The sequence below is a fragment of the Culex pipiens genome, chromosome 2 (genome assembly GCF_016801865.2).
Source record: "Culex pipiens pallens isolate TS chromosome 2, TS_CPP_V2, whole genome shotgun sequence".
Lineage (NCBI taxonomy): Eukaryota > Metazoa > Arthropoda > Insecta > Diptera > Culicidae > Culex > Culex pipiens.
In genome coordinates, this window is record NC_068938.1 from 193,229,650 (window position 1) to 193,246,981 (window position 17,332).

General features: G+C 33.6%; 1 protein-coding gene and 2 non-coding genes across 3 annotated transcripts in view; 1 reads left to right on the forward strand and 2 right to left on the reverse strand.

The window, feature by feature from the left end:
* LOC120415215 (insulin-like growth factor-binding protein complex acid labile subunit) overlaps positions 1–17,332 on the reverse strand; it is a 50,891-nt gene that overhangs the window by 29,496 nt on the left and 4,063 nt on the right. The window lies entirely within an intron of this gene.
* Positions 7,951–8,022, reverse strand: Trnap-ugg (transfer RNA proline (anticodon UGG)). The gene has a single exon. It is a non-coding gene; the product is annotated as a tRNA-Pro (tRNA).
* Trnap-ugg (transfer RNA proline (anticodon UGG)) lies at positions 8,205–8,276 on the forward strand. The gene has a single exon. It is a non-coding gene; the product is annotated as a tRNA-Pro (tRNA).

Below are 17,332 nucleotides of genomic sequence, written 5' to 3' on the forward strand. Positions count from 1 at the left end.
TTTTTGCAATTCCGTCGTGAAACTACTTACTTTTCCTGTCATTCTTGAACGACGAAATAGCCTACTTTTCTGTACCAAAAATAACAGAATCGAATAGCAACACTTTTCAAAATAAATGCTGAAAAGTTCTACTTTTCAGCACTGAAATGGGTGCTGAAAAGTTGAACTTTTCAGCACTTGTTTCGAAAAGTAACACTTTTCAACATTTTTTTGATTAAAACGATTTATTGACAAAATACATGAAAATTTAACTTAAAATTTCACTCAATGGGTGTTTTTCGGAATTGCAAAAAATGTTGTATGGAACTCGTTGCAAAACTTGTTTTTTTCAGCACTCTTCGTATTTATCCAACTCGGTGAACCTCGTTGGATAAATGTACGACTCGTGCTGAAAAAATCCTCTTTTTGCAACTTGTTGCATAAACTACTATTAAGAGATACAGATTTTAAAATTCCCGTATATCATTATTGTATGAACAGTTGCCATCATGGCTTCTATAGACATACAAAAGGCACCAAAACATATTCAAACCAGACTAAAAATTGCAAAAAAGGGATGGAATCTAAGAGAATTGCTCACTTGATTAATATTATAAAAATCTGATTTTATCAATCTAAAATCTTCAGATATACAAGGAAAATCTTTGGATAAACAAGGAAATTTTCAAAAAATCTATTTAGATTTAAGAAGGAGAATTGAATAATGGTACAATCCAACTGACATGTTTACACAACGGTAAAATTAATATACGAGCTTGCTGCAAAATTGGTTACAAAGTGTAATTTTTTTAATGCAAATTCACTAGGACAGATTTCGAAACGTTTTTCTCCTGTGGATGTATCTAAATACAAGGTTTTGAGTAGTAAATGATAATTTTAAAACATAGTTTTTCAAGCATTAAGGTTTTTGAGAGATTATTTAAGAGAAAAAATCTTCCAAAATATAGAAAACATGTTTTTTTTAGATTAATTTGAAACAAAAATACCAAAATCATTTAAAGAAATACTTCGACTCAAATTCTCTCCTCAGTACACAGACAAAAAAATCGTGGTAGTATTTATTACATCTGGAAAGGGGTACATCTTTTATGTCTGAAAAAATGTGTAATTTTACCTCTGAAAATGTGTAATTTTACCACTATTCTGGTGTAATGTCGCATTTTCAGTCTAAATTGAGGTAAAAATAACATAATAAAAGAAGTAATATCCAACCTTCTAAAATTACACCTTCCAAATTCACACTTTTTTTGCTGTGTACCAACTTCACTCAAAATTTAACAAAAAACTACAAAAATTTCATACAAATTTGTAAACACCAAAACTTGAGTCATTTTCAAAGTTTAACCCTCAAGCTTAATGTATAAACGTGTATGTTCGTCCCCGCTGAAAAGGGACACGACTGCAAAGATGTGGCCAGACAGATAGCACGCTCGAGTGGAAATGTTGTGGCGCAAAAGGAGGCCAAAGCAAGAAAGAACCCACACACTCGAGATCCTCTTACGAGAGACCCCTCAGAAAGGACACGGGCCACTCAGCTCGCAAAGTCCAAATCCTTTATTCAGGACAATTTGGTTGGACTTCTTTCGCTCTCGTGCTTGTGCTACTTTCACGATGATGGCAATATACGTGTGTAATGGTCAATAGAATCATTTTCCGGGCCGGCAGAATACCGAAATTCTACGGTGATTTAAGAGTCTTGACCGGGAGATGGCACTGCCGCCGGGCGAATGCGCCTTCAGTTAGGCAACGCTGCCGCAGGCAGGGGTTAAGGGAATCGTTTCCGTTATTGCCAGGGATTTCAATAAATTTCTCTCCGAAATGTTTGCACCACAATCCCACAATTTTCTGCAGTTGTCGCAATACTTCGATTAGCCGCTCTCTCGGAACTGACCCGGACAAAAGAAGGGCCCACAAATTTCCCCCGGGAGCCATTAGAAGCCGGCTTTTCGGCAGAGAGGTCAGGCGATTAGTTCTCAGTGTTTGGAACTGACCTGGCCGCCGGTTCCATGATGAGGTAAATTGTGTGCGCCTTTTGGCAATAATGGCCGGTCGATTTCGAAAACGGGAAAAGGATTTTCCGGACCCAGGGAACAATGGCCAATCGATTTTCCCGAGTCACATTTTTCACAGATTTTTTTCGTCTCTGACCATTGAGGCGGTTAAAGAGAACCGGGTTTCTCTATTGGAGGGCATTGTTCCCAGACCGGCGAATACTGCAGGATAAATGTTTTCCCACAGAAAGGCAGCGCGACTAGAAAAGGTCCTTTTTTGTTCGTCGTCCTGAATGATTTTGCGCCGCGCGCTGCTTTTCATCGTTCAATAAATCCAAAAGTTGGAAACTTTTGTGCGAGTTTTGAAGCTCTGCCTGTCGATCGAGCGTGGCAAAGCTGAGCTGGAACGGGGAGTGGGACGGAACGGTAAAAAATAAAAGTTGGTCCTTCCTTCTTTGCGCAACCTTTCACGGTACCTTTCTGAATTTGAGCGCTGGAACGCCTAATTATAACCTCTTGCGTATTCCGGTGTGCGGAGAATCTTTGCTTGCAGCAAACATAGAAAAGGTGCAGCACTAACATGGCTTTCTTAAAGTTTAATTTGTTTTATTTTTAATTTGATTCTAGAAAATTTACTTGAAGCAAATTCGACCTCACTCAAAAAATTATGACAGGAACATTTCATCAATTCGACGTCGTCATGCTATCATGTCGCACCCGCCATTTCGACGTTCCCAGAAAAACGCGTTTTAATGTTTGACCTTGAATAAACAAAAACGAAAGCACGCAATGTAAACAATAACAAACACGTTTTGTTTGGCTGACCATTCTGTGCATTGTCCCAAAGTTTGGTTGAAGTTGGTTGCCGGAGTCCCGAGTTATAATTACAAATGTTTACGGTAGTCTTACTTGTACGTGCGTCAAACGCATCCTGACCTGAAATCCCTTTGCCCTTTGTCGCACTTACATCAATTTTCAGGGAGTGACAAGATAGCACGACAAGATTGAAACTACTTTCATATGAAAAGTGACAAACATTTTCGGAGCCTTTTTGGTTTTCATTGAATATCTCAGGATTGATATCGAATTTTGGGGATCTGTGAAGGTCAAAAGATGAGGCATTGTGAGCTGCACAAAATGGCGTTCTTAACTCAATTTGGCCTAAAATGCACGTACGACAAGTTAGCACGACAGTGACGAATTAGAATTCTTGACAAATATTTTTTAATTTAATTTGATGAAATCTTGGAAGAAAATACACACAATTAATTAAAAAAATAAATTAATCTTACGAATCGGCCTATGTTTTTACCACGTAATTCTGTTTAAATAAAAAAAACCATAAAATTACCGCTCTTAAAAAAATCATATGAACTAAAATGAAATTTTGTTAAAGAAAATTAAAAAATATATAAAAATTGTAGATGACTTAACAAATAAATTATTACAATTGTTAAAATAAGACCATCATTTGATAATAAATGACAAACTACAAAATGTATTTGAATTATATTTAATGCTCACTTAATTTCATTTTTTTGTTTTTCCTCATCTCTAAAAAATCAGAGAACAAATAAACTTATTATAACAAAAAAATATAATTAAAAAATCATATTTAAAAATATTTTTTATTTTAGATTTGTAATAACTTTTTAATTATGAATGTTTCTTCCCCTTGAAAACTTTCCTAATAATTCAGAGGGCAAAACAAAAAACTACAAATTTTATTTTTATTAAAATTAAAGCCTAATCTATACTAAAATCTAATCTCAATCAAAATCAAAACTTTAAAAAAAGTCTTTTCCAAAGATTTTTTTGAAAATTTAGCAAGCTAAAAAGTGGGAATGCTTGAAAAAATACTGAATACACTGTCACTGTGTGCGTGAAAATTTCTGTTTTTGAGCGTGAAAAATCATAAAGTCTATAAAACGTATGGAAAAAAATACAGAGTATTTTTTAATAAATTGCAATTTTAGGAAGATTTTTTTTAAAACTAACTAGTCAAACATATTGTTTGTTATGAAAATTGAATCATTTTGAAAAAATGTAAAATTGTTTGAAATTTCAAATTTGAAAAATCGGTCTTAGTTTTTTAGTTTATAAAATTCAGATGCTATTAAAAATGTGTTTCTTCGTTCACTTTGTTTGATATTGAAAATGATTAAAAATAGTGTATTGACACTTCATTTTTCATATTTTTTCAATGGGCTATTATTTTTCTTGCAATATTGCAAATCTTTTTTAAATTTCTTTAAATTATAATTTTTTGATTTCCGGTACCATTTACCAAACCAACAAATATTGAAAATTTGAAATTTCTGAAATAATCTCAAAAGGCCTGATTTTTAAGATGAAAAATAGAATATAGCAATATTTATTTATCTTGAATAAATTAAGTTTGATTCATCTTATTTTATAAATCTACCATCAAATTAAATGGAAGTCAAATTTGTGCAAAACACTTAACAAACCAAAACTCAAAATTCACAGAAATTAAAACTATGCTTGGTTGAAGACAAAGTGCAATTCTCCTACGCTTTGATAAATCTTGATGATTCCAAAATTATTTTCATTCAAGTACATGACTTCTTATCTACTTTATTCAGATTTTCATGGTATTAATTTCTTAGTCAATGTTGGAAAAAAATGTTCCGTTTTTAATTGAAAACTAATATAATTCACAAAAAATGCTTTGTAAATGAAATATTTGTTGAATGTTTTCAATTTCAATAATTGATTTTTGAAATTTATCAAATTTCCCGTGATTTAAAGGAAATTTTCAAATTTCACTAATTTCACACTGTCCACGAAATCGTGATAATTCACTAACCCTAATTTCAATGAAACATCAAACTGTTTGATTAAAATTCTCGTCACATTTTTTAAATCAATTTTTATTAACTTTTACACGGGGTAAAAAAAGATAAATTCAAAACAAGTTTTCATAAAATTTTAATTTCTTGGAAATTCATATTTTTTCAGAAATCCATATTTTATGAATTATTCTGCTGTTCCTAATATTAGTGGTATTCTGAATACATATTCATTATCTCAATTTCTTGTTGTTAACATTATTTTTATAAAATACCGTTAGTTATGAAAGTATTCAAATTATATGAATTGATATTATACATCATATTAGTTTAACAACGAGAAAACCAAATTTTTATGTAATATAATTTTTCATCATTTTAAAGGTACCATCATCAGGGGTGACATTGGGTCTGGGGGGTCAGATTGAGTCATACAAAAATGCTGAAATTTGTATGACCCAATGTCACCCCTGATGACGGTATGAGTGTTTAACGATGCAAAAATGGGGAAAGCTATATTTCACAAAAATATCAACTTTTGTCAACTAAGGGTTTTGAAGTGCAACTGAAAAATTTAATAGTCCGTAAGCTCATTTTCTTAAAAAAAAAAACTAAAAATTTACTCACATTTTTCCTAAAATTTCTACGCTTCTTTTTATGTACCTTTTATAGCCTACAAATAAAAAGTTGTCCAAATGTTGTCAAAAATAAAGCAGTTAATGTTTTTATGTTATTTAAATACTGTGCAAAATCGAAAAAAAAAACTGTAATAATTTAAAAAACAAACTACTCATCCAAAAGTCTCCGCAAAATTTAAAAAATTGACAACACAAAAATAAATTGTTGAAAAAATATTTTTCAATCATTTATTAACATTTTCGAAAACCAAACAAAATTTTTCAAACCAATTTTTAACAAACTTGTAATGACAATCGCTCATCTTCTATTCTCACTTGCATGGATGAACAATAATCATATTAACATTAGAGCAAACATATTGAAACATTATATCATTTTTGTAGCTTTTATTGTACTTTATAAAATAACCTTCAAAGGTTTTTCTAAAACCTAACTATCGGATATCTCTACTACATCTTCCAGTTGCATCACTTCGATTCAGAAAAAACTTAATTTAAAAATCTAATTAGCTGAAAATGTCTTGGCCTAATTCAACATAAAAAAGATGAAGGTCAGCCAAATACCTAGAAAAAAGCCTGCAAATTTTTAAAAACTAAAATTAAAGCGTTGTTGATCCAATTTTTGTTTTAAACAACTTAAACAAAATGAATGAAAAATCAGAGCGGCCCTGCCACTGTTTATCTATTTTGACCAAATTTCCCAAATCTCAGAATGACTGCCAATAAAGATGAACCGAGCAGACACGAACAAAACAATTTGAAATAATGAGATCAGGCCCCGTAAGCCGATTCCAGTCCGTATCCTCGAGCGTTCCCAAAAACGCTTCCCACAGGGCAAGTCCCAACGAACGTCTTCCAAAGTCCGACTGTTTATTTTTTTTATTTTTACAACTTTTCCGAAATTGGAGGGAAATAATCGTAAAAACATTTCGTTCTCAGCTTCCAGCTTGGTTTGGTCCAGCAGGCCCGGGTATCCTTCGGGGGATTCTCGCTCTCGCCGCTGGCATCCAGACAAGAATTAAAGAGAACACAAGGATATCCCCCGGCTTAGAGCCAGACAAAAACATACACAGAAAGAGCGAAGGAGAAATAAAAAAAAAGGTGTTCTTCCTGGGAAGCCACGCCAGGTCAGGCCCAGGTACCAACTTTGATCCGTAACGCACAAACTCCGGCTCGAAGATCTCGTCGTGGAAAGTATTGCAATTTTTAAGCGAAAGAAGGAGAGTAAATTTAAGGTTGCTTGCTTTTATGCAAATTGCCTTTTATTACCTTCCGGAAATGTTTCATGAATACTTGATGCAGTAAAATACACCTGTTGTTGTTTTGAGTTTGAGGCCGCGGTTATGGGTCTGCCGGGTCCTTAAGGACCTTGAGGGTTCATCCCGACGATTATCAACTGCGAGGGCTTTGTGGCGAATTTTGGCAAGGTGAAAATTATGCCGGGGACTTTTCGCGGAAGAAACAACAAGGATCATGTGGCGCACAGACCCCGTTGAGAGCTGGTCGTAAAAGAATATGGCGGATTTTATGCCGGCGAAGGTGGCCCATTAGAGGGGACAGGTTGTACGAGCAAGGACAAGCTGGGTCCCCGGGATTGAGTTGGTCCTTTATGTGAAGGTATGATTGCTTGATAGAATTTTAATTTTTAGAAATTACGTTGAATTTACTGCAATAAATTATCTTAATTATGCATGTCTTTGTCTATGTACCTATGGCATTGTGTCTCTGTGTCTCTGAGTCTCTTTGTCTCTTTGTCTCTTTGTCTTTTTGTCTCTTTGTCTCTTTGTCTCTTTGTCTCTTTGTCTCTTTGTCTCTTTGTCTCTTTGTCTCTTTGTCTTTTTGTCTCTTTGTCTCTTTGTCTCTTTGTCTCTTTGTCTCTTTGTCTCTTTGTCTCTTTGTCTCTTTGTCTCTTTGTCTCTTTGTCTCTTTGTCTCTTTGTCTCTTTGTCTCTTTGTCTCTTTGTCTCTTTGTCTCTTTGTCTCTTTGTCTCTTTGTCTCTTTGTCTCTTTGTCTCTTTGTCTCTTTGTCTCTTTGTCTCTTTGTCTCTTTGTCTCTTTGTCTCTTTGTCTCTTTGTCTCTTTGTCTCTTTGTCTCTTTGTCTCTTTGTCTCTTTGTCTCTTTGTCTCTTTGTCTCTTTGTCTCTTTGTCTCTTTGTCTCTTTGTCTCTTTGTCTCTTTGTCTCTTTGTCTCTTTGTCTCTTTGTCTCTTTGTCTCTTTGTCTCTTTGTCTCTTTGTCTCTTTGTCTCTTTGTCTCTTTGTCTCTTTGTCTCTTTGTCTCTTTGTCTCTTTGTTTCTTTGTCTCTTTGTCTCTTTGTGTCTCAGTGTGTCTCAGTGTGTCACAGTGTGTCTCAGTGTGTCTCAGTTTGTATTTGTGTCCTTCTGTCGGAAATCCATAAAAGGGGTTTCAAGTTTATAAATTCGATCTTTAGCAATATAAAATTTTGAACTGATCATAGTATTTTACAACTTTTCTACAAATCTGCTAAAAACACCCAAAAACAATGCTTCGGGCTCAACCGGGATTTGAACCCGGGACCTCTCGCACCCAAAGCGAGAATCATACCCCTAGACCATTGAGCCGCTTGTTGTTTTCAAAAGTAGTCATAAATTTTAACCATTTTCCCTCAGGTTTTGTCAGGTCTTGCTTCACCAGCCAAGCAATCAACTTCACTTAACTTGCTCTCCCATCGCGATGCATCGTCGCTCAAAAATACTACAAAGCAACGTGGAAAAAAAAAGTTTCGCAGAGTTCAATTTCAAGTGGCTCAATGGTCTAGGGGTATGATTCTCGCTTTGGGTGCGAGAGGTCCCGGGTTCAAATCCCGGTTGAGCCCGTCAACTTTTTTTTTTTGCTTCTCATGAAATGCAATCCTTTTTCCTTCTTGGAAGAAAACTATTCTAAACGCTTGTAATCAAATCCCATTATGACACCTTTTCCAGATTATCTCACCTTTCCCGAAAACTTGGAACCAATTCATAACCTACAATCCCATTATGATTTATATCGACAATTCGATCTCCAATCGGGCCATCGCCTTCGGACAATTTCGAAAAAAAAACAAATTTATTCTCCGCTATTGCGCTATCGGAGCAATCTTTCAAGAAGACTGCTTTTTTCGTCTTTACCCTCGAAGGAGACCAATTTGTCGCTGTTCGCTTCACAGGTTCCACGCGCCCCGGCAGGGAGTTTGACCTGGGTCTCTCCTACTTCTGGGAGTTGAGGTACCTCCAGAGTTCGGCGAGGTGCGATAAGTCAGATGTTATCCTGCTGGCTAGTAGAAAATGTGTGTATCTTCATTACACGAAGAAGGAGATCTTAAAACGGGGAAGGTGTCTTGGAGAAAGAATGAAAAATGACCAAGGGTCTAAGGTTTCAGCAGGTAGAAAAGTCGCTGGGAAATTAATTACTTTCTCAAAGTTTTGGGCCTGAAAGTTTGTTCGATTTCGAAAACCTTCCGCGTGAACACCTGTTATTTTCGGGGCCGTAAATCTCCTTTGTTTTATGGATATATCCTTTTCTTTTTTGTTTTTTCATCCTTCTATCAAACAAAACACGAAACCCTGAACCTCGCTCCTTGGGAAACTAGTGGGGGTGTAGTTAAGATACTGCAATCTCATTAAAGACTATTAACTTGGATGATTTCGATTTTTTCTGGGCGATTAGAGGGAGGATCTTGAGCCAGATGGGATGCAGCTCGAATCAGTTCGACCGGGAATTATGCAAGCATAATTGTTGGCCGAAGTTCCAGGTACACCAAAAGAGAGAAGATGAAACGACTGAGATTGTGTCGAAATTTATGAATTATCATCATGCATTGTGAATTGATCGTCCTGAGAAAGGAACGCAGCTTTGATGTTAGCAGCGAAGAATTCCAAAAGGACTCGAAAAAAACATCAATATTCCAAATGCTTGAAATATTTTTTCGGACAAATTCAATCGAAATGTGGAAAAGGCGCAGAACAATGGAGTTCAATTTGGATGTCGGATTAGGAGAGAAGTTTTGACGGATGTCAAAATTAATCCCCAGGGTTAATCTCCGGTGCGACTCTTTCAAGTTTAAAGCTTGCACGTCACTGAAAGGGCATCAATGTTGAGAAAGATTATGACACTGAAATTGAAAATTCTGTGGATGAATGAGAGATTTTTTGGATTAGTAGAATTGACTGAAATGTATTTTTGTACATTTGATGGTTTTCTGAAAAGAATATCAATTATATTTTTCAAAAATGTGATGTATTTGTGTTCAAATCATTGCAAGTAGTGCCTAAATTCTTTTGTAAAAATTGATGTTGAATATTTCAAACATGATTAAAATTTATTCATCATTCGAACTGCTATATGCTATAAAGCTTCTTAAAGTGTTTTTGTTTTGTAAAAAAATAAAAATCAAAATCAAAATCAAAATCAAAATCAAAATCAAAATCAAAATCAAAATCAAAATCAAAATCAAAATCAAAATCAAAATCAAAATCAAAATCAAAATCAAAATCAAAATCAAAATCAAAATCAAAATCAAAATCAAAATCAAAATAAAAATCAAAATCAAAATCAAAATCAAAATCAAAATCAAAATCAAAATCAAAATCAAAATCAAAATCAAAATCAAAATCAAAATCAAAATCAAAATCAAAATCAAAATCAAAATCAAAATCAAAATCAAAATCAAAATCAAAATCAAAATCAAAATCAAAATCAAAATCAAAATCAAAATCAAAATCAAAATCAAAATCAAAATCAAAATCAAAATCAAAATCAAAATCAAAATCAAAATCAAAATCAAAATCAAAATCAAAATCAAAATCAAAATCAAAATCAAAATCAAAATCAAAATCAAAATCAAAATCAAAATCAAAATCAAAATCAAAATCAAAATCAAAATCAAAATCAAAATCAAAATCAAAATCAAAATCAAAATCAAAATCAAAATCAAAATCAAAATCAAAATCAAAATCAAAATCAAAATCAAAATCAAAATCAAAATCAAAATCAAAATCAAAATCAAAATCAAAATCAAAATCAAAATCAAAATCAAAATCAAAATCAAAATCAAAATCAAAATCAAAATCAAAATCAAAATCAAAATCAAAATCAAAATCAAAATCAAAATCAAATCAAAATCAAAATCAAAATCAAAATCAAAATCAAAATCAAAATCAAAATCAAAATCAAAATCAAAATCAAAATCAAAATCAAAATCAAAATCAAAATCAAAATCAAAATCAAAATCAAAATCAAAATCAAAATCAAAATCAAAATCAAAATCAAAATCAAAATCAAAATCAAAATCAAAATCAAAATCAAAATCAAAATCAAAATCAAAATCAAAATCAAATTCAAAATCAAATTCAAAATCAAATTCAAAATCAAAATCAAAATCAAAATCAAAATCAAAATCAAAATCAAAATCAAAATCAAAATCAAAATCAAAATCAAAATCAAAATCAAAATCAAAATCAAAATCAAAATCAAAATCAAAATCAAAATCAAAATCAAATTCAAAATCAAAATCAAAATCAAAATCAAAATCAAAATCAAAATCAAAATCAAAATCAAAATCAAAATCAAAATCAAAATCAAAATCAAAATCAAAATCAAAATCAAAATCAAAATCAAAATCAAAATCAAAATCAAAATCAAAATCAAAATCAAAATCAAAATCAAAATCAAAATCAAAATCAAATTCAAAATCAAAATCAAAATCAAAATCAAAATCAAAATCAAAATCAAAATCAAAATCAAAATCAAAATCAAAATCAAAATCAAAATCAAAATCAAAATCAAAATCAAAATCAAAATCAAAATCAAAATCAAAATCAAAATCAAAATCTAAATCAAAATCAAAATCAAAATCAAAATCAAAATCAAAATCAAAATCAAAATCAAAATCAAAATCAAAATCAAAATCAAAATCAAAATCTAAATCTAAATCTAAATCTAAATCTAAATCTAAATCTAAATCTAAATCTAAATCTAAATCTAAATCTAAATCTAAATCTAAATCTAAATCTAAATCTAAATCTAAATCTAAATCTAAATCAAAATCAAAATCAAAATCAAAATCAAAATCAAAATCAAAATCAAAATCAAAATCAAAATCAAAATCAAAATCAAAATCAAAATCAAAATCAAAATCAAAATCAAAATCAAAATCAAAATCAAAATCAAAATCAAAATCAAAATCAAAATCAAAATCAAAATCAAAATCAAAATCAAAATCAAAATCAAAATCAAAATCAAAATCAAAATCAAAATCAAAATCAAAATCAAAATCAAAATCAAAATCAAAATCAAAATCAAAATCAAAATCAAAATCAAAATCAAAATCAAAATCAAAATCAAAATCAAAATCAAAATCAAAATCAAAATCTAAATCTAAATCTAAATCTAAATCTAAATCTAAATCTAAATCTAAATCTAAATCTAAATCTAAATCTAAATCTAAATCTAAATCTAAATCTAAATCTAAATCTAAATCTAAATCTAAATCTAAATCTAAATCTAAATCTAAATCTAAATCTAAATCTAAATCTAAATCTAAATCTAAATCTAAATCTAAATCTAAATCTAAATCTAAATCTAAATCTAAATCTAAATCTAAATCTAAATCTAAATCTAAATCAAAATCAAAATCAAAATCAAAATAATTTGGTCATAAATGATAATTTTACATGGAAACGCAAAAAATGACCAAAAATCGATTTTTCGATACTTTGGCTTAATTATGAGGGCAGATTCAGATTCAGCGGGCAAAATTACATGGAAAAACATATATTTGGACAATTTTCGATTTTCATTAGGGTGGTCCCATATGATTTTCCCTTGAAAATTAGACTTTTTCAAATGAAGATATCTCGAGTTTAAAGAAAAACACCTCTGAGATTTTTTCAGCGTTTGTAGTGCTAGATCTCCGCTTTCAAATACAACATGGTGCTTAAAATTTGGCTTGCGCCTTTCGAGATTTTTAAGTTTAAAACTTGCATCTTTTTTACCTTAAAATGGCTGTAACATTTAACCCTTAAGTCCAAATTGACATGTCAACAAATAAAAATGTTCGTTTTTAAGAGCTCTAAAAGTGCTCCAAATATCACTTTTCTCTAAAACTTAACCCTGAATTGCCACGTTCAAAAAACTGATTTTTGAAGGTTTGCTTTCTATAAATTTGATCATAGAAGGCGTAGATTACGAGATAAAATTTTGGCGTCTTCGACACAGTTGCTGAAATTGGCAAGCCCAACAAATTTCTAGAAGACATAAAAATTCCAAAAAATATTCCTGTAAAGTTAGATTTCCAAAATCACCCTAATCGTGAACCACCCTAATTTAAAACCAACCCAAAAGTTGCTCCTTTCCATTTGGAACAACTCTTCTGAAGACACCAAAGCTCCAAAACTTAACCATTTTTCGGAAAATCCATTTTCCACTTAATTTTGCGATCTGGACCACTGTGCATTGATTAACAGTGGTTTTTGACTAGTTTCCGATAGAACAAATACAGAACAACATAAAAAGTGGATCATTTTCTAAATTACAAGGTTTCATGTGCTAAAGGGACATAGACAGCATTTTTTACATCTAAGTCAAATTTGAATAGTTGATTGCCTTTTAAATAACAAAATGTATTTTTTTTTCAATATTTCATCACCGCCATCTTGGATTTAAACATTCTAAATCATTTTAGAGTAGTTTATGGGTCATACTTAAACTCGACAATCAAAAATAAGACAACAACCAAAAGTTTTTTTCGTGATTCGATTATCCGAAGTGAAATTATGTCAAGGCCTTCGGATAATCGAGTCTGGACTTTATTGTGTTTTTTTTTACAATGAAAAATCTAGTGAAATAAGAATTCACCTCTCATTTAAAGCAAAATTTTCAAATCGACACATTTTAAATTTTTTAAAGGGTGTAAAATTTTATAAATATAATTTGTATAATTTTTTAAATGTTATAACATATTTTTTTAACAAGTATGTTTGATATTCCCGATATTACTGACTCTTTGATACACAAATCTCAGATTTCCGATTTTTTCCAGTTTTGGCGGATTTTGACCCATCCTGGTCACCCTAAAGATTGTAGCCTGTCTAGAACCAAGTTTGGGCTAAAGAAGGTTAAGAATATCTCTCCTCGAACCCCCTTGTCAACCCGCAGTCACACTGCTCATGTCACGTTTATGACGAGTTTATTCCCGCTCCCGTGAGACATAAATATAATCGTAATTTACGACCGCACCATCACCAATGGTAGCAGCATACGACTGTTAATTATCGTAATTGTGCTCATGGCCTAATGGCCACCGTCGTCCCGTTCCCATCGAAAGTGACCCCTCTCGCGAGTCCTTACCTACGTCGTGACCGTATGTTCCGTATCTTTACGACCCAGGAAGTATTCTAGAGGTATCATCGCTTAAGGAAGGTGGAGGGACGGTCGTCAAATGGATTAGCGATAAAAACCCTCCCGGTACTGCTATCTGAGGGGTCATTTCCGATATAAATTTCTTCGCGGTCCCGCGAGCGCTCTTTTCCGGGGTAGTCAGTCGGACAATCGCTTGAAAGAGGGGGTGTTGGGGTGAAATGGACAAAGAATTTGTCGAAAAACGTAAATTTTAATTTTGTCTTGTTTTGTTAGCGATGGTCAAGTTTGCATAACTTCAGGCGCTTATTTTTTCAAATAATTTTAGTTCTAATTTCAACCTAATGTCCCATCATTCCGGAAGAGGGAGGGACAAAAGTGCCCAGCAAAATAAATTATTAATGAATGATTATTCTCACGCAGAGATAAACCAGGAATATTTTTTCGTTTCCCTCTCAAAATCAAATAACTCCGAAGGGCCAGTTCGGAAGAGTACCAGAACCGGGCCCACTTATCGGGTCCAATTCGATACCCTGCAAAGAGTGCCGAAATGGAATTTTTCAAAATTGAACAGAAAAATGCTAGATCGGGGAGGAACAAAATAGGATGAACTTTAATTACGATGATTGGTCCCTTTTTCGGAGGGGTGCACCGACGGGATTAGGACGCGAGATTTACGGGAACCTTTTTTTTGTGTGTGTGAGCGATTCAAGGGAATGAATTGTTTGGTGGACGACCGGACGGTCTATCAAAAGTTTGTGACTTTACGGATAGATGAATGAAAAATGGTAGGGAAAAGGAAGAAGGGATCAACTACCGGCTTATTGAGGTCGTAGATTTTTTAAAGACGGAATTTAGTGATTTCCTCAAAATTTGCTGAGCGTAGAAGGAAACACTATGGTATAAGTTTGAATTAACATACATTGGAATTTTTCAATTACTGTTGAAATTTCCAAATCCAATGCCAGGTTTGCCTGAATAAACCAAAATTAAATAAATAAATTGAAATCCAGTGTACTAAACTAACTGAAAATAATCATCATTTGAAACTTTCTAATTAAAATTTCTTTTTTATAAACAGCCATAATTCGGGAATTTGACACCAACATATAATTACAATGAAATTGTAATCGGATTTGAATGCTGCAATTAGAGGAAAATCACTCAAATTACACTGTAACATCGCAGTTTATCCATTCCGGTGAATTTCCCACAACACGTTTTAACCCCGCAATTTGCGGCTCTCGTTCACCAAATCAAAATCCGAAAAGCTCAAAATGTTAATAAACCCACGAAAATGTGGACTAGAGCACACATCCTGTGACCTAAATGTTTGATTCCCGGAGCAAATCTCCCACACATAAATTGCAATCAATCCTCCGAATTCAAACGAATTGCCACCACCATCACAAACCCCTAAATCTCACCCTCTCCCCCTCAACCACCCCTTCGGAGGAGGGGGTGGGGGTTGCTACTGCTGTGTCATGACAGTCAAATTTATCAACATAAAATTTAATTTTCACTCCTCTTGTCAAACGCAGCCAACGACGGAAACCTTCGTCGAACTCGGCGGCGGCGGATATTTATGTGTGCGCCTGATTCCTCCTATCCCTTGGCATTGTTGGTCCACCCCCTCGAACCCTACAGCTGAGTTTTAGGGAAGAACCATGCCACCTCAGCATTGCGTACAATCCCACATGATGGCTTTATTTCGGCAGTCTTCATTGAAAATTCATCCTCAAACAAAAAAAAACGACGACTGCAACGCAAAATAGACCATAAAAATCGAATTTATTTGCGTTTTCCTCAAAAAGTGTGATTCGAAGTGGCACCCCCAGACATCATCTCACACAGCAAACAGTAAAAGGGGCCCAAATTCCGCTAAACGTCATAGCTGATAAATCTTCCCAGAATCCATCCCCGCCGCGCAGCTAGCTGATCAAAAACAGCCCAGCCCAACGAGCTCCAACCAGTCGGTGGGATTTCGGCAGTCACGTTCCGTGCCTTTATCACGCGAGATCTGGATAATACGACCCAACATGAACAGAGAGAGGGGGGGGGCTTCCTAGCTAGCACGATTTGAATAATCTACTTAAAGTTTTTGATGTTTCAGAAAACATTTGAAATTGACGACATTAACTTTCTTTTTCAAAATAGAAGTTAAGTCGTGTATTCATTCAACGAGCATTATCGAATTTGATAAATACGATGAATGCTAAAAAAAATCAAGTTTCGCAATTTTTTCGCTGATCCAGAAAAAAACTTCTTTAAATTGGATTCTGTCAGTGACCGATTTGTTTCCCAGCTAAAATGTTATTTGTCGTTAATATGTAAGATACAACTTTTCAGCACTCAAAAGAATGCTGAAAAATACTTTTCAGTCGTGTTTTTCTTGGTGATGAAAAGAAGGCTGTTTAGTCAATCGAAAATGATATCCTTTAAATATTGAAAAAAAGGCACAGATGCACGTGAATGTGTGATTCCGATTTGCAACTATCAAACGCTTCAAAATGAGCTGTTTTGAATTTAGAAAATACGTTGTTTATTTCTCGTTTGCTTGTCTGTCAACTACTGTAAGTGCGTGCAAATGAGCTGTGGTGAATACAAAATTTGCCGTGCCGTGTTTTCTTTTCGATAACTTTTGTAAAAAAATAGCTGTATTTTTTGACTATTTTTTAACAAGTTTCTACCATGCAACTGAAATCCAGCAAACAAGAAAACATAAAAAGTTTTTTGAACAGCTTAAAATTTTATCCTGAATCATTGGGTCCCAATTGTTCAATCGAAAATCACTATTTTATTTTTATTTTGGCCAGAACAAATTAAAAAAAACATTTTTCTCAATCCGTGTTGAGGTCCAAGAATGTGTGTGTGTGTGTGCAACCAACCAAACGGGACCACGCGGCCGCTTCTTACAAATTGAGTTGTTTCCATGTATTTTTAGATCTACATTATATACATGCAAATAACTCGCATAGGCATTTGGAAGGTGTTAGCTCTGCCGAGCTTCGGTGACCCATTTCTACGCTGGCTAGCCGAGCGCGAGGTACTTCAGCTTTATCGACAAGCCCCGCCCTGAAGAACGTTTGGACCAATAGGATTAAAACGTTATTTAGAACTTCCGAACCCTTGTCAAATGGACAAGGACCCAGCGCGTATATAGTTGGTAGTAACAGTATTCATAATTCCAGTTATAAGCTCACCAAGTCGCGATGGCCTAGTGGTTATCATTTTTGCTTACCAATCCAAAGTACGGGGGATCGAACCCCGACTCGAGCGACTTTGATTTTTCGTTCATGTTCAGAGTTTCAAAATTTATATTTCCTATACTTTCTCGTTGGGAGCGGATGGGAATCGAATCCAGGACCATTCGCTTACAAAGCGAACACCGTAACCAGTCAGCCACGGCCACTCCATCCGTGTTGGGGTCCAAGAATAGCCCAAAATCCTAAATTTCAAATAACGAAGCAATGACATTTCCCCGAAACCCATATTAACAAAGGGACATTTCCCCGAGTGCCACTTTCCCGGAAAGAC